The sequence below is a fragment of the Triturus cristatus genome, chromosome 6, assembly GCF_964204655.1.
Source record: "Triturus cristatus chromosome 6, aTriCri1.1, whole genome shotgun sequence".
Lineage (NCBI taxonomy): Eukaryota > Metazoa > Chordata > Amphibia > Caudata > Salamandridae > Triturus > Triturus cristatus.
Genome location: NC_140589.1, coordinates 31942903 through 31965600, shown reverse-complemented (window position 1 = coordinate 31965600; position 22698 = coordinate 31942903). Strand labels below are relative to the sequence as shown.

Genomic DNA, 22698 nt, shown 5'->3' with positions numbered 1-22698 from the left:
GATGACCTAGCAGCGTCAGGCCGATGCGAGTCCTAAAGCCACAACCGGGTGGGTAATTAAAAAAAACAAGCATTTGCAATGCAATAGGTCTCGCATTTGCGAGAGTTTAAAATATTGGCATTGTAAATGACAATGCCTTTTATTTGTTTTAAAAACCAACACATAAATAAAAGGCATTGCCATTTACAGTGCCAATAGCTCAAACTCTAACAACTGCGAGACCTATTGCATTGCAAATGCTTGTTTCAACTTTCAATTTTCAAGGTGACTTGCGGTAAACTGTTGGGGGGGCCTCCCTCTTTCTTACTTTTTGTATACTGAAACTTTTCTTTTTAGACTGGCTCTTTTTCAAGAGAGAAGGGGGTGGAAGAGCCTGTGTTGGTGTCTCAGTGAATCAGCAGTGGCTTTAAGGTGTTTTTGGTCGAGTCGCCGTTGAAAAAAGCCAATCCAGATCTATCAGGTGATTTAATGATCACAAGAGCCCACTGGTACCATTCCATCGCCCTAATAACGCAACGTTTCTGCGCATCGTTCTGACTTTTGAATTAGGGAAAAAATCCTTTCCAAGGAAATTGAAAAGAGAACTTTGTCTACTCAAGAAATCTCACAGTTTGAAATATTTCCCAATGTGTCAGCGATAGCAGCTAAAAGGCGAAGAGAGTTTACCCGGATGATTGTAAATGTAAATTTGATACTTGTATAGCACACTACTCACCCGCAAGGGTCTCAAGGCACTTGTACGAATACCGCTGTGGAACCCATCCTGGCTTTCCCTGTGAGGCGTCCACTCCTGGGCACCCCCAAGGTGGAGGCCAGGCATCCTTAGCGTTGTGGGGGCCGTTGTGGAGATTAAGCAAGCTATTGCCCAGAGTTGCAGAGTGGGACTCCATGATTGGAATAGGCACCGAGGCGAGAATTATCAGGTCTGTGGAATTTTTGAGCCCAAGACCCGCCGAGGCAGGGAATTGAACCCTGGTCCCGGGCTAGACCTCTGCCACTCTAATCATTGAGCCACACTTCTCCAAATTCTAAATTCTAAATCTAAAGAGGCGCAGGCAACCATCGTCCAACATTCAAAGTTGAAGGTTCTTGCAAATGGCAAATTCCACTTAAATGACAATGTAGTAAAGGCACAAAAACTGCTTCAGTTGATATGGAATTGAAAAGAGTATTCAATCAGATGTTAAGAAGGCAGTTTCCCATGCCAAGGTATAATTCCTCTCTTTTTTCAAACTTTAACATTTTTTAAATTGTGGCACATGCGTAAGAATTGCGTCTGCTGATATTCAACTCATTAGAGAGTTTAATTAGCAGCCAGAATGTATTTTGCCCAGCCACGACTTAATTTCTTGTTTTGGGGGGGGCATGACCGGGCCCCAGGGGCATGTCCCCATGATGAAAAGTGAGGCGCATCAAGGGGTGCAGCGCCATTGCACCTAGTGCAAGAGCAGGGGGCTGGGAGAAGACGTCAACCAATTCTCCCACTGTGTTGGGTTAGGGGAGGGCAGGCACTTGGGTAGGGACATTCAGGATTTGAGGGTAAGTGGGGGTATTAGGATTGTGTGAAGGGGGTAGCAAGATGAAAAAATGGGATAGTCCTTCTAAACATCAATATTTCCACATGGTATTGGGAACCAATACAATACAAATAAGATCTATGAATGAAAAGATCAGGTTTGGGCAACAGATGCTATTGTCACATCATTATGCACTTTATTTGCTAAATGCACAGCACTGCCACTTTATTTGGTCTATATGCACAGACATTCTAAATAAGCTATGTCTACTATAGGGGTTTATCATACTGTATTGTCACTTTACTGGGCCTACATGCATAGATGCATAGACACTTTCAATGTCAAGGGCCTGATTCACAAAAGTAAACTTAGACCTAAAGTCAAACTTTTGGTCTAACTTTAGAACAAAAGTCTAACTTAGACTAAACGTCTAACTTTCGTAGTAGTAAAGTTAGACTTTTGGTCCAAGTTAGACCTCTGGTCTAAACTTAGACTTTTGGTCTCAGTTTATTTTTGTGAATCAGGCCCCAAGTATTGCAATGATAACGACAAGTCAGCTAAGCACTTTATATGCCATTTGCACTTCTCAATCAATAAATCAATCAATCAATCACATGTTTGTTAAGCGCGACTACTCACCCGTAAGGGTCTCAAGGCACGGGGGGGGGGGTGCAGGTTCTAGTCCATCAAGGAGGGTGGGCTGTCGAAGAGACTAATTTTGATCGTAGGGTCCTTTGGGGTGCGTTGAACTTGAGTCGGCTGTTCAGGCATGCTGGTCCGGTGTTGTAGAGGGCTCTGTGTGTGTGGGTGAGAATCTTGAAGGTAATTCTAGCCTCGATGGGGAGCCAGTGGAGTGTGCTGGGAGATATGGCAGTGTCTTGGCAGGTTGAGGACCAGTCTTGCGGCGGTATTCTGGATGTTTTGTGGCTTGCTGGCGAGGTTTTTGTATATTCCGGCGTAGAGTGCGTTGCCATAGTTGGGTCTGAGGTGACAAGGGTGTGAGTGACAGTCTTTCTGTGCTCAAGGGGGATCCATTTGAAGAGACATGCCTATTGATCCTTCTTGACCTTTCGTCAGCATTCGATACGGTCAAACACAATAACCTAATTGACCTCCTGGAACACAGGATGGGGCTTTCTGGGCCTGCACTAAACTGGGTCTCTTCGTTCCTTCAGAACAGATCCCAAAGCTTCAAGGTGAACCAGTCCTTGTCCCATCCTGCCCCGGTCACTCTGGGGGTGCCCCAGGGCTCAGCGCTTTCCCCCACGCTCTTTAACCTGTTCTTGGAGCCTCTGACAGAAATTTTAAAATCATGCAGCCTTCACTATCACATGTATGCAGACAATACCCAACTATACCTGAAGATTGCCTCCCCCGAGGACATTCAGTCCCTCAACTCGGTCCTGCTTAATGCTCTAAAAACTGAATTCTTCCTAATCGCACCCCTCAAACAATCTCAGGTCATGGATCAATGGTTGAATCAGCTTACTGCATCCTCTCTGGGTATTATATTGCACAAAAGTCTGAACATGCAGAAGCACATTAGTTCCCTCACCCAAGGAGCGAACTCCCAACTCAGCATCCTAAGAAGACTCAAACCCTATATCCCTGCTCATAACCTAAAGGTTGCAGTGCAAGCATTAGTGATCTCAAAGCTGGATTATGGTAGTGTAACGCTGTGCTGCTTGCCCAGAGTAAAGACGGCTCCTCTTATTGTTGCCCTCAATTCGGCTGCTAGGCTCATAACTGGCACTAAAAAATACAACCATATTTCTCCGGACTTGCTGGCCCTGAATTGCCTTCCATATGAAGCTCGCATACAGTTAAAAATTGCATGCATGGCACACAAAGCCATCCACTTCAAGACCCCGCTTTACCTCGCTCAGAAGCTTGAGCTCTCATGTGGTTCGAGAGCCTCCAGAAGCGCCAGCACCCTTTTGCTCAAACCTCAAAAATTCAAGAAAAAAAAGACCTACAATCGAGCCTTCTCAGGTATGACTCCGAGGATCTGGAACTCCCTCCCCCCGAAGTCAGGGTGAACCCTTCCACTGCCCTCCTCAAAAAAGAAGTCAAAAGGCTTTTGATGAAGAAATTTCTGCCTCTGTCAGGCTTCTCCATTGGACACTAAACCCATAGGTGTTGATTTGTGGGCCAGTTGCCTGGCTCCCGAGAATGTCGGCCATTATAAGACTGTGATTTTTTTCTTTCGCTTTGTTGATTCTGTTATGTTTGCTTGTACCCTTCTTGATGCATACATTGTAAAGCAGTCTGATACCCTCGATGTTCATGTTTGCGCTGTATAAAACTTTCTAAATAGATAAATAGAAGGCCTAAAATATGGCCAGTAGACCTTCTCCTTGCTCCTCATCAATTGTTATTTGAACCCTCGCAAATCATCTACACCAAGCGCCATGGGGTCCCTGTGCTTGAGTATAAAGAAATCATTGAAAACTATCCTACTCATGAAATCGTACCAGAAGGGGACTTCAACACCAAATACCTGGGTCATCATAACAATGCTGTGCAAAATTCCAATGAACAACTCCAATTTAACACACTACTATCCACATCTGGGCTAACATCGGCAGACCAGACCCAGTTGAATTTGGGGAACATGACCCTACCTACCTTCAAGAAACATTCAACAATTTTTATGCCAAACTGCTTAAAAAGCAACCTCCAGAGTTTCAACCTAGTAACTCGAGCAAAAAGCGACCACAATACCGTGGTCATAAGCTTGAACCTAAATCTCCAGAAAGCTGATATTGGCCAGGAGTTAGGTCTTGATGAATTAAACACCTTAATAAGGAGATTTAAGTGGCATCCTTACCATTTGCCCCAGGTGGCTAAATAGCTCAAGGAAGGGACACTTTGGGTGAAGGACCAATCAGGGCATCAATTCCTATTAACCTGGGATCACATGATTAGAACTCTGGTCACATTTCTCCAGGGACACAGGAGACATCAAAAGCGTAATTGGCAACATCCCGGCCAGCATAAGAATCCCCTAAAGCAACGGAGCATTAACCTCATGCGGAAGAACCTGAGGAAGAGAACCTGTCTGCTCAAATCCAACTCAACATACGGAAACTTAGCAGCTGCTAGGGAGGCACGGAAAGCACACACAAAAAATATTTGGGCCTTAAAACGAGCAAACCAAGAGGAGTATTGGAAAACATATTTGAAATGCTTATGGAAGGATCCCTAGCCAGTTTTTGGCAGTATGTGAATAGGCTAAATTCCCTTGGGTCACCAAGGGTAAATGCAGTCCCAGCAACAGTGTGGGAGAACCCTGTGAGGTGTCAGTTCCTCGCTAATAATCCGTCAGCTACCTCGGAACCCGCTAGGCCAAAAGTAGAAGAACATCAAGCTCCAATTACATCTACGGAAAAAGTCAAATTAATCAAATCTATGAAGGCTAGCGGAGCGCCTGGCCCAAACGGGCTTCCTGCAGGGGCTTTTTAATCTGCCCTTGAGAGCTGGGCCAGGTTTCTAAACCCGTTATTTTGGGGGCGTGGCCAAGATGGCGAGCGGGTAAGACGTGTCTCGATCATCTCCCCGCTCCCGTCGGCCACCCGTGGCTTTCCTGGCAAAGAATTGCGGTCCAAGACCCTGCACAATGAATCCAGTGCCGAGGGGGGACAGAGGGCGGCCCGGGGGCATGTGCTTCGGCCCCCCGGGAATGCGGCGTGACCAAGCAGCGGAGGCCACCAGCACCCGGACGGAGGCCTAAGATGGCACCCGTGCAAATTCCTTCCTAGCGGGCGGAGCGTGGAGGCGGCTCAGGGTGAGGAGCAGGCCTCCTTTGGTGTAGCGGCTGCAGCGGGAGTGCGTTGGAGGCCTCGGGGTGAGTGCCCTTTCCCTCGGGGCAGCGATCCATTGGGGCCAGGACAGCGGCGCTGTGAGGGGTTCGCCTGGTGTCTCGGCGGGGTGGCCGCGCCTGGGCCCCTCGATCAGGAGCCGTGCTGCTGAGTGGATTACCCTGCATGGCGAGTGGCCATCCCAGAGGCCTAAAGTGCAGTTAGGACACATTGGAGGCCCTGGTCGGGTGCCACGAGGGGGCGGGTGGCCCCGGGCCTGGGATACGCGGCGGACCATTGAGGCATGGAGCAGTGGGAAGACTGCAGGCACTGGGTGAGGATTAACGGAACCCGTCTGACGGAGAGGAGGCGGACTGGTGGAGCTTCCCTGACCCAGAGCGTGACGTGGCAAGGAGGCCCTTGGGGGCCCACAGAGAGTGGGGTCAGGCATGTGACGGCCGGTCAGAGAGGTACGGAGCCATAGTCATACTGGCAACTGCCATTGCTAGGCCCGGGCCGACGCTTTCTGGAGAGAGGGAGACGGTATGCCACGAGGACTGTCCTGTGGGCCTTCCCTAGAGTGGAGATTCAATTGGAGCAGTGAGCCTGGGTCCTCTGCCTTGGAGGGCGGGATAACTTGGACCGGTCGACGGGAGGCGGAGGCTGCAGAGTCTCCTGGTAAGAGAGACACGTCCTGGCTGGGGGGCCCTTACTATGACTTCGACTAGGGGCAAAAGAGACAGGTCTGTCAAGGAGAAGTTTGCTAACACCCGGGTGTTGGCGAGCAGCGAGAGGGGGGCATCGCCACCCATGGCAGGAACGGCAGCACTAGAAGCGTCAGAGGAGCCGGTCACCCGTTCCTTCCTCACCCAGCTGTTCTCCACATTGCCAAGAGGTTGCGGCAGAGCTTAAGGAGGTACGCCGGGACATGGATGCTATTGGGGAGCGTGTGGCCTCTATGGAGGAGAAGGAGGACTCCAAGGAAAAGGAAATTGAGCATTTGAAGCAGGAGGTGCTCCGGCTCCACGACCAGCAGGTGGATCTCCAGGCCCACGCGGAGGACCTGGAGAACTTTTGCCGGTTGAAGGGAGTGCCTCGGCAGGAAGGAGGGACGGACGTTGTGATCTACCTCCAGGCTCTTTTTATCCACGCCCTGCAGGAATAATCGGACTTCCCCATTAAAATTGATAGGGTCCATAGGGTGGGTTTGCCGCTGTGAGCCCCTGCTCTGCCACCAGACATCTTGGCCTTCCTGCCGGACTTTCAACTGAAGGAGCTCATAATGCGGAAGGCCAGGGACATACAGGCGTTGCAATATGGAGGTCACAACATTGCCTCATACCAGGACCAGGCGGAGATCTCATTGCAAAAACGAAGGGCTTTTCGGCCAGTCACAACGCATCTGCACGATAAAGGCGTAGGGTACTCCTGGGTCACCCTTTTCGCCTTATCTTCAAGTGGGATGACAAACTTTGCCATATCCGATCGGTTCAGGAGGCATGTCAACTCCTGGGTATTGATCCACCCCAGGAGTTAGAGCGAGAGAGCACGGCTGGGTGTGCGGCGACGGACGGATGGCGGAAGGTGAACCGATCAAGGAGACGGCGACGGACATCAGCAAAGCCCAATTCCGGGGCAATGGCCCAAGAACGCAAGGGAGTACTGGACTCGCTGGCTAAGAGTTTGTCACCCTGAAGAAGGAACTGTCTGATCGGCAGGGGCAGTTAAGTGGTATAAGGCCAGCCGGGGGGGCGGCGGGGGCAGAGGGGAGCTGATGGCCACACTATGCACCCCAATTACCTTTTTTCCTGGGGGATGCAACGGAGATCTGCATCTTCGAGACTATTCCATTTTATTTTTGCTGTTTTGTTCTCTGTTTTTGTGTTGGGGGTTTGGGGTGGGGAGGGGTGCTGGGGAATCTCAACCTAGTAGGAAAGTGGCTCTTGGACCTGGGGGTGCACTTGGTTGACGGCCACTCTTCTGGTTTACTTGCGGAGGGCTGTCGGGACGGATGCCGGGGCGAACGGAGTGGGAGGTTGTCATTGGGAGTTGGCATAGCTGGGCACCTGGTCTGCTGTCATGGTTAATGGGGAGGTGAAAATTGTCACTTTGAATGTGAAGGGCGTCAACAATCCCGTTAAACGGAGGGCAGTGCTTCCTTTTTTAGAACGTTTGGAGGCCGATATCTGTCTTCTACAGGAGACGCACCTCCTCCTGAAAGATTGTTGCCTTATGCGCTCCAGAGCTTTCCCCCACCAATACTATTCCTGCACTGGGGACAAAAAAGTGGGGGTGGCCCTTCTACTTTCCAATAGGTGCCAAGGGGAAGTAAAGAAGAAGGTAGCAGAAATAAGAGGGAGATTTCTGGCTTACACCACACAATTTGGCTCCCAGACAGTGGTGGTGGGCTCTCTCTATGCCCCTAATGCGGGGAAAGAAAAGTTCCTTCGGGCAGCTTTGTCCGATGTAGTGTCCACACAGCATCAGATGCTTCTTGTGGGGGGAGACCGGAATATGGTTATGAATGCCAGCAAGGACAGATCACAGGCTTCATGTTGGCATAAGGGAACGCTATCGAATGAGGGCAAGGGGTAGCTGGCAGACTTGGGGTTTCTGGATAAGTGGAGGGAAGCCCACCCAATGGCAATACAATATACCTTTTTTTCCCACGCACACAGCTCCTATGCCCGCTTGGACTATTTTCTGGGAACCTGGGACATTCAGCGCAGGGTGGCTGGGATAGCTATCAAACCGATGGCCCTTTCGGATCATGACGCCGTGGTTGTTCAACTTACCTTCCCCACGGGCCCACGGCAGCAGGGGTGTTAGAGATTAAGGGAGGTGTTGCTCCATAAGGGCAAGGTGATCCAACAGCTAACTAGCTGCATTCAAGACTACCTCACACACAACGACACGCCTACTCCACACACCACCACACTCTGGGAGGTGCTGAAGGCTGTGCTACGGGGGGAGATCATAGCTATCGCTGCAGCGGAAAATAAGGAGCGTAAAGAGATGCAGGACTTTTTGACTGCGCAGGTACAGGAACTTGAACGGGTTCATAGCAGAACAGGGGTGTCGAGAGTCTGGCGCCAGCTTAAGGCTGCTAGGGCACAATTAGCTAGTCCGAATCTTGACCGGGCAGAATACGCAGCGCTGCAACTAAAACATGCTTTCTATATCGGAGGGACCGAACAGGGCGCCTCTTGGCAAATAGATTACGGGCCCGTAGGCAAAAATCTAAAGTTACCTCCTTGCGCACGGCAGGGCACCGAGAGGTCACTGACGATCAGGACATCGCAAACACTTTTGTAGAGTTTTACGAGAAATTGTACATGGCAGAGCCGGCTCCTGAGTCCGCAGTGCTGGACTATCTCCAGTCGGTCTCTATGTCTTCGCTTACCCCTACACAAGCGGCTATGTTGGATGCCCCCATCTGCGCGGAGGAGGTGATCACGGCAATTTCGCGCCTTAAGGGGCTTAAGTCCCCCGGCCCGGATGGCTTCCCGGACCTTTTTTATAAAAAATGTTGCCATATCCTTACCCCGCTCTTAAAGAGACTTTTTAACACTTTTGGGGATGGGACACCTATTCCAGCCATAATGATGTCAGCGGCTATAGTAGTGTTACCCAAGCCAAGCAAGGATGGGCAAAGATGCGGGTCATATAGACCAATTTCCTTGTTAAATGTGTATTTTAAATTGTTTACCGGGATTTTGGCTAAATGACTGGGCCCTACCATGCTCAGTTTGATTTCAGCCAGGTTTTATATAATCTAGACAATGTGCCGACAATACGAAGAGGGTGCTCCATCTGATCGACAAAGCCCATTACACGGGCATGGATGCGCTGCTTTTGACAATAGACGCGGAAAAAACATTTAACCGTGTCGACTGGGGCTTCCTTGCTCATACTATGTCTAAGGTAGGCATTGGGGAGCGGTTCAGGGGTTGGGTGGACTGTTGCTATAAAGATCCTACGGCGACTATTCTGGTGAATGGGGTTTCTTCTAGTGCGTTTCCCATCCGCAGGGGCACCAGGCAGGGGTGCCCCCTCTCTCCCCTGCTGTTTGCCCTTTACATCGAACCTCTGGTGCAGAGGGTTCGGGAAAATCCACAGATCACCGGGATCCCGTTTGGGGGGAATCTCACCTCATCAGCCTATACGCCAATGATTTGATAGTGGCGTTTTTGGACCCGGGCCAGGTCGCTACCAGTGTTTTTGGAGGAACTCTCGGACTTTGGCCGAGTGTCGGGTTATCGAGTGAACGTGGACAAATCCATGATCCTTCACTTAAAACCCGCCCAGGACCCGCAGACTGGGGGGCAGGCGGCCATGCATGGGATTCGACTAATGGACTCCATCCCTTACTTGGGATTGGAGCTCGCCTCGTCGGTACAGCGCACGACCCAGCTGAATTATGCGAGATTGGCCAGGCAGGCGAAAACTGATTTAGGGGCATGGAGCAAATTCCCTCTTTCGCTTTTGGGCCGTGTGGCGGCAGTTAAAATGTCCCTTCTACCAAAAGCCCTCTATCTGTTCCAGACTTTACCGGCGCCGCCACCGGTGGGGGCCTTAGCAGAGCTGCAGCGGGCTATCAATTACTTCGTATGGGCGGGGGCGGGACCACTGATGAGCAAAGCATTGAGTTATATGAGACCCGATGAAGGGGGACTGGGATCCCAGACGTGACCAGTTACTACTGAGTGGTGCAGATGCGCTATTTGGTGGAGTGGGCAATACAGGAGTCCGAAAAGTGGTGGCTTTTTCAGGATAGGGCACTGGCATTGATTCCATTATTGAAAGCCCCTTTTTGAAAAAGGCACAGCGACCGAAGGGATTGCTGCGGTCGATGGTTACGAAATCGGTGTTGTTAGCGTGGGACGCGGTGGCGACGAAGAGGAAGCTTTCCACCTTTCCATTGCCCCTTACCCCGCTATTCGGTTATAGTGAGTTTAGCCCGGGGATGACAGGCGTGGAAAGATACGTCCTGTCGCTCAGTGGGCCATCTATTTGACTTGGACGGCATCCTCCCGTTCACACAAGTGCGGGAGGAGTACAGGATTCCCGAATCTGAGCGCATGGGATACTTGCAGTTACGCCATTGGGTCCTCCAGGAGCCGATTAGAACGCAGGGGGGCCGAAGGCTCACGAAGTATGAGAAATGGCTTCTTACAAGATCTTCGGATAAGGGTCTCATTATTGATATCTATAACATGATTCAGTACAGCACATTATCACAAGCCACCCCGAGTCAGAGGAGGTGGGAAAAAGAGCTGGGAGGGGAACTTACCCGGAAAGACTGGGAAGGGATATATTTCAGGGCCAAGCACACAGCGAGCAATGTGGCCAGCACAGAGTCGGCGATGAAGATCGCAACCTATTGGTATCTTACGCCAGTGCGGCTGCATAGGGGCAATCCGAGTAGGAGCCCTAAATGCTGGAGGGGATGCGGCAGTGACGGTACCCTTTTACACATTCTGTGGGAGTGCCCCCTACTAACTGATTATTGGTCAAAGATTTTAGACACGATAGACACGCTTTTTAACACTCAAATCCCGTGTCTTCCTGCCTATGTGGTTTTGGGGCTGCCCAATCCGATCACGTACCCACTAAAGAGCTTGCACAGACGTCAGATGGGGATGGCATTGGGGGCAGCACTTCAGAATGTCTTTGCACTTTGGGGGACTGCTACATGTCCTACCCACACTGGATGGCTCCATAGGCTGTGGTTCATTTTGGGAATGGAGCGGATATCCTCTACCTTAATGGGTACAACAGATTCCTTCCAGAAGACATGGCAGCCTTATATCGCGCTGCTTTCCTCCGAGTTCCACAAGATCACTCAGCCCAAATATCTCAGTGTGCTGCGTCTCGACAAACTATGGTCAGAACACCCCGAACCCGAGGGCTTGGTTCCGGGACTAGGGGCAGGGATGAAAAGGAGTCAATTAGGGTATGGGAGATCACCAGCATGGGGGGGGGGTGTTGAGTTTTTTCTTGCAATCATTTTTTCTTTTTTTGTTGGAATAGCATTGTTTACACCTCTATGACTGGGTTGGGATGCACATGGACCTATCAATAGAGATTTTCGCTAAGTGCTCTGACTTCAGGGCGATGTTCTTTCTACATTGGAGGTTGTTAATACCGCTGTGGGGTCCGGCATGGTCCAACTGTATTAAGACATGGTGTTTGCAGTATTGTTTTATTCTGGCGCTGTTTGTTCAAAATTCAATAAAAACATTTAAATATAAACCCGTTATTTAACACTGCTTATAACTTGGGTAAAACACCTGAATCCTGGAGAGGCTCAATACTATGATCGATCCACAAAAAAGGCGACCTCCTGAATCCAAGTATTTACCGTTTAATTGCCTTGTATCAGCCCTAAGCCACCAAGCCACTCAGATGAACCAACCTCCTCTCTCTTGCAGCTTTGTTGACTTAGCAGCAGCTTTTGACAAAGTGGACAGACAAACTCTCTGGATGAAATTGGCAAATTGGGGCATTCCACTCTCGCTCCTCACGGCAATAATATCCCTTTACTCAGACACCCGAATACGAGTGAAATCAGGCCCCCTATCTCTGTATGCTAAAATCTGCACAACCGGAGGTTTGAAGCAAGATTGTGTCCTCGCCCCTTTACTCTTTAATCTTTACTCTTTACACAGTGGACCTGGGCTAAGCTCTCTCCAATAGCCATATGCTCCCTCCTCAAATAGGCCATTGCTCCTTACATGTTCTTCAACATGCGGATGACATTGTCATCATGGATCACACCAAAGAAGGACTGCAATGTGCATTGACTAGCCTACACACGTACTGTATCTCAAACCATCTAATCATCAATTCAGAAAAAAACAAGATTCTGGTACTCGCAAGGCAAAAACACAAAAAGCAAAACACTTGCTACATAGGCACTAGGACTATCATCTCAGTCCCAAAATACAAATACTTGGGGGTTTGGTTTACAGAAACCGCTCAACACTCTGCTCACAAAAAAGATCTGACCAAGAAATTGACGGCCATTATTTATGGTCTAATCAAACTTAACAACAAGCTAAAAAGTCAGTCAGCAGAGGGCATAAGAAAAGTCATACAAGCTTCCCTCCTACCAGCACTTTCATATGGACATCATGCGTTCCGGGCGCTTGCTCAGAAATCCTGGCGCGGGAACAGTGCCTGTGTTACAAAAATATTTTTTAACCTCCAAAACTGCCCTAGATCACCGGTCGATCAGTCCACTGAACCCCCTCCATCCCCCAGGGTAGGACATCACTGACCCTGCACTGCCCTACCTCCCCCAAAACAATGCTCCCTGGAGTCTGTTCCAAACCTTGAATGAATGCACTATATGCAAAATGCTGTTGACTTTGAAACCTTCCAATCACTACAACAACCCTCTGCCATCGAAGCTTTCCCCGGAAGTTAGATCCTCCTTATTAACTCTTTGAACTACGATCGTCAATGCATCACTTCGACAAGGTGCTATTCCGGTTTGCCTAAAATTGGGTCAAGTTACCCCGATTCTGAAGAAACCTTCTGCTGATCCCAATGACCTTCATAACTTTCGCCCAATCTCTAACATCTCCACCTTGGCAAAGCTCGTGGAGAAATGTGTGCTCGCCCAACTCAATGACCACATCAACCATTGCCAACTCCTGGACCAATGCCAATCTGGATTCTGCCCGAGCCATACTAAAGAGTCTGCACTAACGCACATTGTCGATGATGCGCAAAGAATTTTGGACCATAATGAGTCATGCCGAGGGCGAGACTCAGACTGGAGCTTGGTTTGACCAAACAATCTCTAACTCTTGACGCAGACTTTTTCAAATATTACATTCGAATTCTCAAAGCCCCGGAGCAATCTCTAAAGAACTGCCTCAAAGATACATTCGATAAAGCTGGATACCCATGTAATACTCAGCTCGCGAGAGCCATCGCCATAACAGGAGTAAACAAAATAGCTCCTGCTTTGCCTGTTATCTCATACGCCACCTGGAAAAAGTGCATTAACAAGCAAGTGCAATTAGTTTAATTTCAGCAAGAGCTGGAAAAAATAACAGCATCTCCTTTCCTGGTCCCGCTCAACGCATCATATCTGGTATCCAAATCTCAGCATTACCTCTTTGTGGCTCACAATCCGAAAACTCGAAGAGAGATCTTATATATGCGACTGCAGGCCTTGCCGATAGCGGAATTTAACCCGTCTTGGTCCAACCAAAAAACAAGGGGGGCATGTTGCCTATGCGACTACAAACGAGAATCATGTTTGCACCTTCTGTGCTGTTGCCAGCCATGGCTAATGAAAGAAGAACCCTTCTCAGGGAACTATACTTAAAAAAAAAGCAAGTACCTGCCTAGAGGCTTCGGCAATATGTTTTACTCAAAAGGAACCCTATATCCTGGTTCACTGCGGGCAATTTATACAAAAAATCAGGGACGCTCTTCAGCCTCGCTCAGGCCCAGACTTCACCCTCGATTAGTTGCAATGGTGATCCCTGATTACTTTGAACCCCCTGCTGACCAGACCGGATAAAAGGAACATTCTTGCTCACCTTCTCAACAATAGGACAGCAGTCGGAGCACTCAGCACCATGACATACCTCTGCCTCGGCCCTGGAGGAAGGACTGAGACTGGAGACTTCCAACAAATACTACTCATCAAAAGGATGGTCAAATTTGGACTAAATCGCAATGCATAAGCATTTTTCCTGGAACTCCAGGGAAATGGGAGGAAAGCAACACAAGGAATTTTGTGAGGCAGATAGGGGATTGGGGTCGGCCGCAGAGCAAAAGACATATGCAAATACGAAAATAGGTACTGAGCCAAACGAAGACACTTAGGGCCTCATTTATGAAAAGTGACGCATCGCTGCGTGAAAACAGCGATGCATCACTTTTCATTGCGCCCTCCTTGCGACAAGCTGGATGCGTCATATTTACAGTATGACGCATCATGTCGCAAGGAGTTACAGATACGTCAGTATTTCTGACATATCTGTAGGTGCAAAAATGACCCATCACTGGAGTGTGTCACAAAAGTGACGCAACTTCAGCAATGGGTCATTTCACATGAGCAAGTTCCATTTCAAATGTGCCTGCGTCAGTCTTACACCTGCTGTGAGGCAGGCGTAAGATATTGATGCATTTGCATCCTAGAAGTGGCGCAGTGATCTCATAGATTTCACTGCGTCACTTCTACCAGGCTTACTTGCGTCGGAACGCCCACCCTGCATACATTATACCTGGCGCAGGTATAATGTGGCTCTGGGGTTTACAAAGAGACGCGTCTACCTAGATACTTTGTAAATGTGGCGCAACATGGTGCATTTTTTATGCCGCTGGTGCGTCACAAAAAGTGACGCACCGGCGGCGCAAAAGTGAAGCAAGGGCTCATAAATAAGCCCTTAATATTTGTGCTTTGTTAGAATTTTTAATCCTCACGTATGGGCAAGTTCAGGACTATGGCTTTCCTTTGTATAATGTTCTTATTTTTTACTTTTTTTATTATTGTATTGCAATGGATTAAATTAACTTATGCAAAAAAATTAGTAAATCACTGTAAACAACCATATGGCAGCACAATGGGCTGTATTGTATTACTTTTTTCTTTTTAAAGCAACACAAATTGACATTTGCGTTGCTTTGTAAATACCAAAATGGATTTTGCATCAGGTTTGCACCAGGTCTGCATACATCTGGCCCCTAGTCCATAAAACACGCATCAAATGTTAGGCGAAGAAAAGTGAATGCCCACGTTTTTATGGAGACGGTGCACCTACTCTGTGTTCTAAGGTGCTCAAAACATAAGACTCTTTGAGTCTGTTTCATTTTCAACAGATGGCGATATTTAAGGGGGTCTGCTCTGTTCATACTTCTTTGACATCCAAAAATCTGAGGGGGCAGTGATGGACTCTTCTGGGACCTGGGCTAAGTGAATAAACTACTGAAGCTGGTGCAGCGAGGACTTAAGAGGGGCATCTATTAATGGCTTGATGTGATGCCCCTTGTGTGAGTTGACTCCTTAAGCATGTATGCCTTCCTCAAGAGAGACAGCAAGTATTGGCCTGTGGTATAGATATGTGTTGAAGAATCTTACATGGACTTGTGCCCGATGCAATAGGGACATCAAGCAACAGATAGTGTTGGATTGCAAGCAATGACAGAGAAAATAGGCCTGGCTTGAATTAAAGAGTGCAATAGAGAGCAGAGGAGTGCACAAAGAGTGCAATAGAGAGCAGAGGAGTGCAAAAAGAGTGCAATAGAGAGCAGAGGAGTGCACAGAGAGTGCAATAGAGAGCAGAGGAGTGCGCAAAGAGTGCAATAGAGAGCAGAGGAGTGCGCAAAGAGTGCAATAGAGAGCAGAGGAGTGCAAAAAGAGTGCAATAGAGAGCAGAGGAGTGCACAGAGAGTGCAATAGAGAGCAGAGAGCAGAGGAGTGCACAAAGAGTGCAATAGAGAGCAGAGGAGTGCACAGAGAGTGCAATAGAGAGCAGAGGAGTGCACAGAGAGTGCAATAGAGAGCAGAGGAGTGCGCAAAGAGTGCAATAGAGAGCAGAGGAGTACGCAAAGAGTGCAATAGAGAGCAGAGGAGTTCGCAGAGAGTGCAATAGAGAGCAGAGGAGTGCGCAGAGAGTGCAATAGAAAGCAGAGGAGTGCGCAAAGAGTGCAACAGAGAGCAGAGGAGTGCGCAAAGAGTGCAACAGAGAGCAGAGGAGTGCGCAAAGAGTGCAACAGAGAGCAGAGGAGTGCGCAAAGAGTGCAACAGAGAGCAGAGGAGTGCGCAAAGAGTGCAACAGAGAGCAGAGGAGTGCGCAAAGAGTGCAACAGACAGCAGAGGAGTGCGCAGAGAGTGCAACAGAGAGCAGAGGAGTGCGCAGAGAGTGCAACAGAGAGCAGAGGAGTGCGCAAAGAGTGCAACAGAGAGCAGAGGAGTGCGCAAAGAGTGCAACAGAGAGCAGAGGAGTGCGCAAAGAGTGCAACAGAGAGCAGAGGAGTGCGCAAAGAGTGCAACAGAGAGCAGAGGAGTGCGCAAAGAGTGCAACAGAGAGCAGAGGAGTGCAAAAAGAGTGCAACAGAGAGCAGAGGAGTGCAAAAAGAGTGCAACAGAGAGCAGAGGAGTGCAAAAAGAGTGCAACAGAGAGCAGAGGAGTGCGCAAAGAGTGCAACAGAGAGCAGAGGAGTGCGCAAAGAGTGCAACAGAGAGCAGAGGAGTGCGCAAAGAGTGCAACAGAGAGCAGAGGAGTGCGCAAAGAGTGCAACAGAGAGCAGAGGAGTGCGCAAAGAGTGCAACAGAGAGCAGAGGAGTGCACAAAGAGTGCAACAGAGAGCAGAGGAGTGCACAAAGAGTGCAACAGAGGGCAGAGGAGTGCACAAAGAGTGCAACAGAGAGCAGAGGAGTGCAAAAAGAGTGCAACAGAGAGCAGAGGAGTGCGCAAAGAGTGCAACAGAGAGCAGAGGAGTGCGCAAAGAGTGCAACAGAGAGCAGAGGAGTGCAAAAAGAGTGCAATAGAGAGAGAGTGCAATAGAGAGCAGAGGAGTGCGCAAAGAGTGCAATAGAGAGCAGAGGAGTGCACAAAGAGTGCAATAGAGAGCAGAGGAGTGCGCAAAGAGTGCAATAGAGAGCAGAGGAGTGCGCAAAGAGTGCAATAGAGAGCAGAGGAGTGCACAAAGAGCGCAATAGAGAGCAGAGGAGTGCACAAAGAGGGCACAGTCCGGCTGGTTCTTTTCTTATGAGACAAGCGGCACAAATTACAAAAAAGTAAGAACCATTTTGCCTCAATGTTAACTTTGCACACCATGGTCCTTATGTGAACCAGGCATTGGCTATGCTTGACAGATTAATTGAAAATGGACCGAGAATCATTAACAAAATGAAGAAGGAAAGAAAAATAGTTCTGGTTTGAGGTTGAAAGATAAACGATTTTTTTCATCTGAGCCAGCCTTAGCTCAGTTGGATATCAAAGTTCAAGGGGACTTGTATAAAGCCTTTGAGTGCCCAAGATGCAACCAACATACCTGTGAGGCGACAGAGGCATTCTGCTGGGAGCCAAACCGTAAGTATTAGATCCACTGTTCATTCATACACACCACTCTCATCATCCCTCCCTCCAAGCATCCAGCCATCCATCCATGCATCCATCCATCTAGCTAGTTTCTAATCCATCTATCCATTCTTCTCCTAGCTATCTATCTATCCACCAGTTAGCCCATCCGCATCGACTCTCATCCACCCAGTCAGTTTGGCACAACAAAATCTATACATTCATTAACCCACCTATCCATGAATGCATGAATAATCTACCCTTCCATCCATCTGTTCATCCATCCATCTCTTCACTATCCTTTTGTCAATCTATCAATCCATCTTTTCATCCAGGCATCCATCTGCCTGTGCATCCATTTATACCTCTCTCTCTCTCTCTCTCTCTCTCTCTCTCTCTCTCTCTCTCTCTCTCTCTCTCTCTCTCTCTCTCTCTCTCTCTCTCTCTCTCTCTCTCTCTCTGTGAACTAGCTCCTGAAATGGTGACAGCCTCTCTCTGACACATGCAATTCATATCCTGTGCACGTCAGACACTACACAAGACCGCAAATCCATCTCTCTTCCTTTGATGGTCAGGGCTCAAAGGAGGGGCCGCCTCTCTCTCACACATCCATCTCCCTTCCTTTGACAGTGGAAGCTCAAAACAGGAGTCTGACACCCCCAGAGAGGCTTCACTTTTGGTGCTGTGAAAGTCATACCTCAAGGAGTGTAGAGAGGTTTTAAGGCATGGGCAAAGTGGGCAATCGTCCAGGGCCCAAACCTTCAAAGGGGCCTCCTGGGAAAAGTAAACTTTCTCTCTATGCATTTTACCTCAGTCTATTTCGATTTCTCAACCTCTCTCCTCTCTGCCTACCTCCACCTCTAAGTCTCTATCACTATGCCTAGTGGTTTTTGTGTTTTTGTTGCTACCATGCAGGTTTCAGTGAGCAGAAAATAGGCAGTAAAATTACAAACAGAGGGCCCCAAATTATATATTGCCAGGGCCCCAAAAAGCCTTAAAATGACACTGAAGGAGGGGCAGCCTCTTTCTTACATATCTGTCTCTCTTCCTCTGATAAACAGACCTCACAGGAGGGGACGGCTTCTCATTGGCACCCAAGTTTCACCCTTTAGCAGTCAGACTTCGCAGGAGGAGCCCCTCCTACCAAGAGGCTTCATTGTTGGTGCTCTGAGGAGTAGACCTCACAGGTGGGGCAGCATCTCCCTGACACATCTGCCTTTGATCCATTGACATCCATTGACATTCAGACCTCACAGGTGGGGCAGCATCTCTCTGATACACCTGCCTTTGATCCATTGACTTCCACTGACATTCAGACCTCATAGGTGGGGCAGCATCTCTCCGACACATCTGCCTTTGATCCTTTGACTTCCATTGAGATTCAGACCTCACAGGTGGGGCGGCATCTCTCTGATACACCTGCCTTTGATCCTTTGACTTCCATTGAGATTCAGACCTCACAGGTGGGGCAGCATCTCTTCGATACATCTGCCTTTTATCCATTGACATTCAGACCTCACAGGTGGGGCAGCATCTCTCTGATACATCTGCCTTTGATCCATTGACATTCAGACCTCACAGGTGGGGCAGCATCTCTCTGATACACCTGCCTTTGATCCTTTAACTTCCATTGAGATTCAGACCTCACAGGTGGGTCAACATCTCTCTGATACACCTGCCTTTGATCCTTTGACTTCCATTGAGATTCAGACCTCACAGGTGGGGCGGCATCTCTCTGATACATCTGCCTTTGATCCTTTGACTTCCATTGAGATTCAGACCTCACAGGTGGGGCAGCATCTCTTCGATACATCTGCCTTTGATCCATTGACATTCAGACCTCATAGGTGGGGCAGCATCTCTCTGATACATCTGCCTTTGATCCATTGACATCCATTGACGTTTAGACCTCATAGGTGGGGCAGCATCTCTCCGACACATCTGCCTTTGATCGTTTGACTTCCATTGAGATTCAGACCTCACAGGTGGGGCGGCATCTCTCTGATACACCTGCCTTTGATCCTTTGACTTCCATTGAGATTCAGACCTCACAGGTGGGGCAGCATCTCTTCGATACATCTGCCTTTGATCCATTGACATTCAGACCTCACAGGTGGGGCAGCATCTCTCTGATACACCTGCCTTTGATCCTTTGACTTCCATTGAGATTCAGACCTCACAGGTGGGTCAGCATCTCACTGATACACCTGCCTTTGATCCTTTGACTTCCATTGAGATTCAGACCTCACAGGTGGGGCGGCATCTCTCTGATACATCTGCCTTTGATCCTTTGACTTCCATTGAGATTCAGACCTCACAGGTGGGGAAGCATCTCTCTGATACATCTACCTTTGATCCATTGACATCCATTGACGTTCAGACCTCACAGGTGGGGCAGCATCTCGCTGATACATCTGCCTTTGATCCATTGAATTCCATTGACATTCAGACCTCACCGGTGGGGCAGCATCTCTCTGATACAGCTGCCTTTGATCCATTAACATTCAGACCTCACAGGTGGGGCAGCATCTCTCTGATACATCTGCCTTTGATCCATTGACTTCCATTGACATTCAGACCTCACAGGTGGGGCAGCATCTCTCTGATACATCTGCCTTTGATCCATTGACTTCCATTGACATTCAGACCTCACAGGTGGGGCAGCATCTCTCTGATACAGCTGCCTTTGATCCATTAACATTCAGACCTCAGAGGTGGGGCAGCATCTCTCTGATACATCTGCCTTTGATCCATTGACTTCCATTGACATTCAGACCTCACAGGTAGGGCAGCATCTCTTCGATACATCGGCCATTGATCCATTGACATGCAGACCTCACAGGTGGGGCAGCATCTCTCTGATACATCTACCTTTGATCCATTGACATCCATTGACGTTCAGACCTCACAGGTGGGGCAGCATCTCTCTGATACATCTGCCTTTGATCCATTGACTTCCATTGACATTCAGACCTCACAGGTGGGGCAGCATCTCTCTGATACATCTGCCTTTGATCCATTGACTTCCATTGACATTCAGACCTCACAGGTGGGGCAGCATCTCTCTGATACAGCTGCCCTTGATCCATTAACATTCAGACCTCACAGGTGGGGCAGCATCTCTCTGATACAGTTGCCTTTGATCCATTAACATTCAGACCTCACAGGTGGTGCAGCATCTCTCTGATACATCTGCCTTTGATCCATTGACTTCCATTGACATTCAGACCTCACAGGTGGGGCAGCATCTCTCTGATACATCTGCCTTTGATCCATTGACTTCCATTGACATTCAGACCTCACAGGTGGGGCAGCATCTCTCTGATACATCTGCCTTTGATCCATTGACTTCCATTGACATTCAGACCTCACAGGTGGGGCAGCATCTCTCTGATACACCTGCCTTTGATCCATTGAAATTTATTGACATTCAGACCTCACAGGTGGGGCAGCATCTCTCTGATACATCTGCCTTTGATCCATTGACATCCATTGACGTTCAGACCTCACAGGTGGGGCAGCATCTCTCTGATACATCTGCCTTTGATCCATTGACTTCCATTGACATTCAGACCTCACAGGTGGGGCAGCATCTCTCTGATACACCTGCCTTTGATCCATTGACTTCCATTGACATTCAGACCTCACAGGTGGGGCAGCATCTCTCTGATACAGCTGCCTTTGATCCATTAACATTCAGACCTCACAGGTGGGGCAGCATCTCTCTGATACATCTGCCTTTGATCCATTGACTTCCACTGACATTCAGACCTCACAGGTGGGGCAGCATCTCTCTGATACATCTGCCTTTGATCCTTTGACATTCAGACCTCACAGGTGGGGCAGCATCTCTCTGACACATCTGCCTTTGATCCATTGACATTCAGACCTCACAGGTGGGGCAGCATCTCTCTGATACACCTGCCTTTGATCCATTGACATCCATTGACATTCAGACCTCACAGGTGGGGCAGCATCTCTCTGATACACCTGCCTTTGATCCATTGACTTCCACTGACATTCAGACCTCACAGGTGGGGCAGCATCTCGCTAATATATCTGCCTTTGGCATCATCATGAAGGAATACCTGCGAGCAAACGCAGCTCCCAAAGGATTATGGATACACAATGCACCCCGCATTTTCCTGAAAGACATCATCTTCAGGAAGGATTGGTCTTCCATTTCATGGAAGTGCACCAGAGATTATCTGGTGCTCATCATAAAAACAGCCACAAGATTGGTAGAAGCACTCACTATCAGAATCCAAACCAGCGAGGCCAAACTTAAAACGACAGTCCAGATCTCAGTTTATAAAAAGAGACTGGAAGAGATTAACAGGGAAATGAATGAAAGTAGAGAGTATATCACCCAAAACAAAATACAAAAATTGAGCAAAGATCTGAAAAAATTCTCTATTGAAAAAATGCATCCCTACGCCAGGGAAGACTACATCATACCAGATCAGAATGAAGATGATTCCACAGGAGAAACATCCAGTAATAACTCCGACTGGAGCAGTGATGATGGCTCCTACCCGAGACGAGGAAGAGGACAATACAGACGTAATCAGCGACGACGAGGCAATAATTGGTCTACACCACACTTCTTTGACCAATCACAACAACTATTCCAACCTTTCATACCAAATTTTCAAGGATGGATGAACCCATACCTACCAGGACCACACATGATGGGCCCCATGATGAATACACAACGCCCCCCTTTTTTAGGGAGAGGCCAGTTCACTCCACGAGGCAGAAGGAAAGGAGTAACCTGGAACGAACAGGAACGGCAAGTACATACCCGGAGTATGTCCAAAGACCAACCAGGCCCCAGCAATGCGAGTCACTGGTGACTAACCTAACAGACACGATACTCACGGAAGATCAGGAGAAGGTACTAAATAAAGGACTAGGTTTTGTCCCTACCCCAACCCTAGACATCTTCAAATTGAAATGCCAACTATCGGAATTCTGTAGAAAAATCAAACTTAAAGCCTTCTTTATGAACAAAGAGAATGAAAACCCGACAAGTGACACCAACCTGAGACCCAAGTCGACCTTCTGTCCACCAAGTCATCTAGTCCCAGTGGAAGTACAAGCATTCGAGAAAGCGATTCTCAGAGAAGTAGATAACATTAAACCTTCTAGCAAAACATTCAACAACATCACGAGACGCGAGAAACAAGCTATGGAAGAACTGAGCAAGAATGAAAATGTGATTGTCAAACCGGCTGACAAAGGAGGTGGCATCGTCCTTCTTGATAAACAAGGATATGACACACAATGTCTAGAATTACTGTCCGACCAGAAATTCTACGAGAAGATCAT

General features: G+C 48.5%; 1 protein-coding gene across 1 annotated transcript in view; it reads left to right on the top strand.

Moving 5' to 3' along the window:
- The first annotated feature begins 17328 nt into the window (after positions 1 to 17328).
- LOC146813693 (solute carrier family 22 member 7-like) overlaps positions 17329 to 22698 on the top strand; it is a 333280-nt gene continuing 327910 nt past the window's right edge. The window contains exon 1 of the mRNA XM_085610181.1: positions 17329 to 17379. The gene's annotated coding sequence lies outside the window, so the exon portion shown is untranslated. The remainder of the gene's footprint in view (positions 17380 to 22698) is intronic.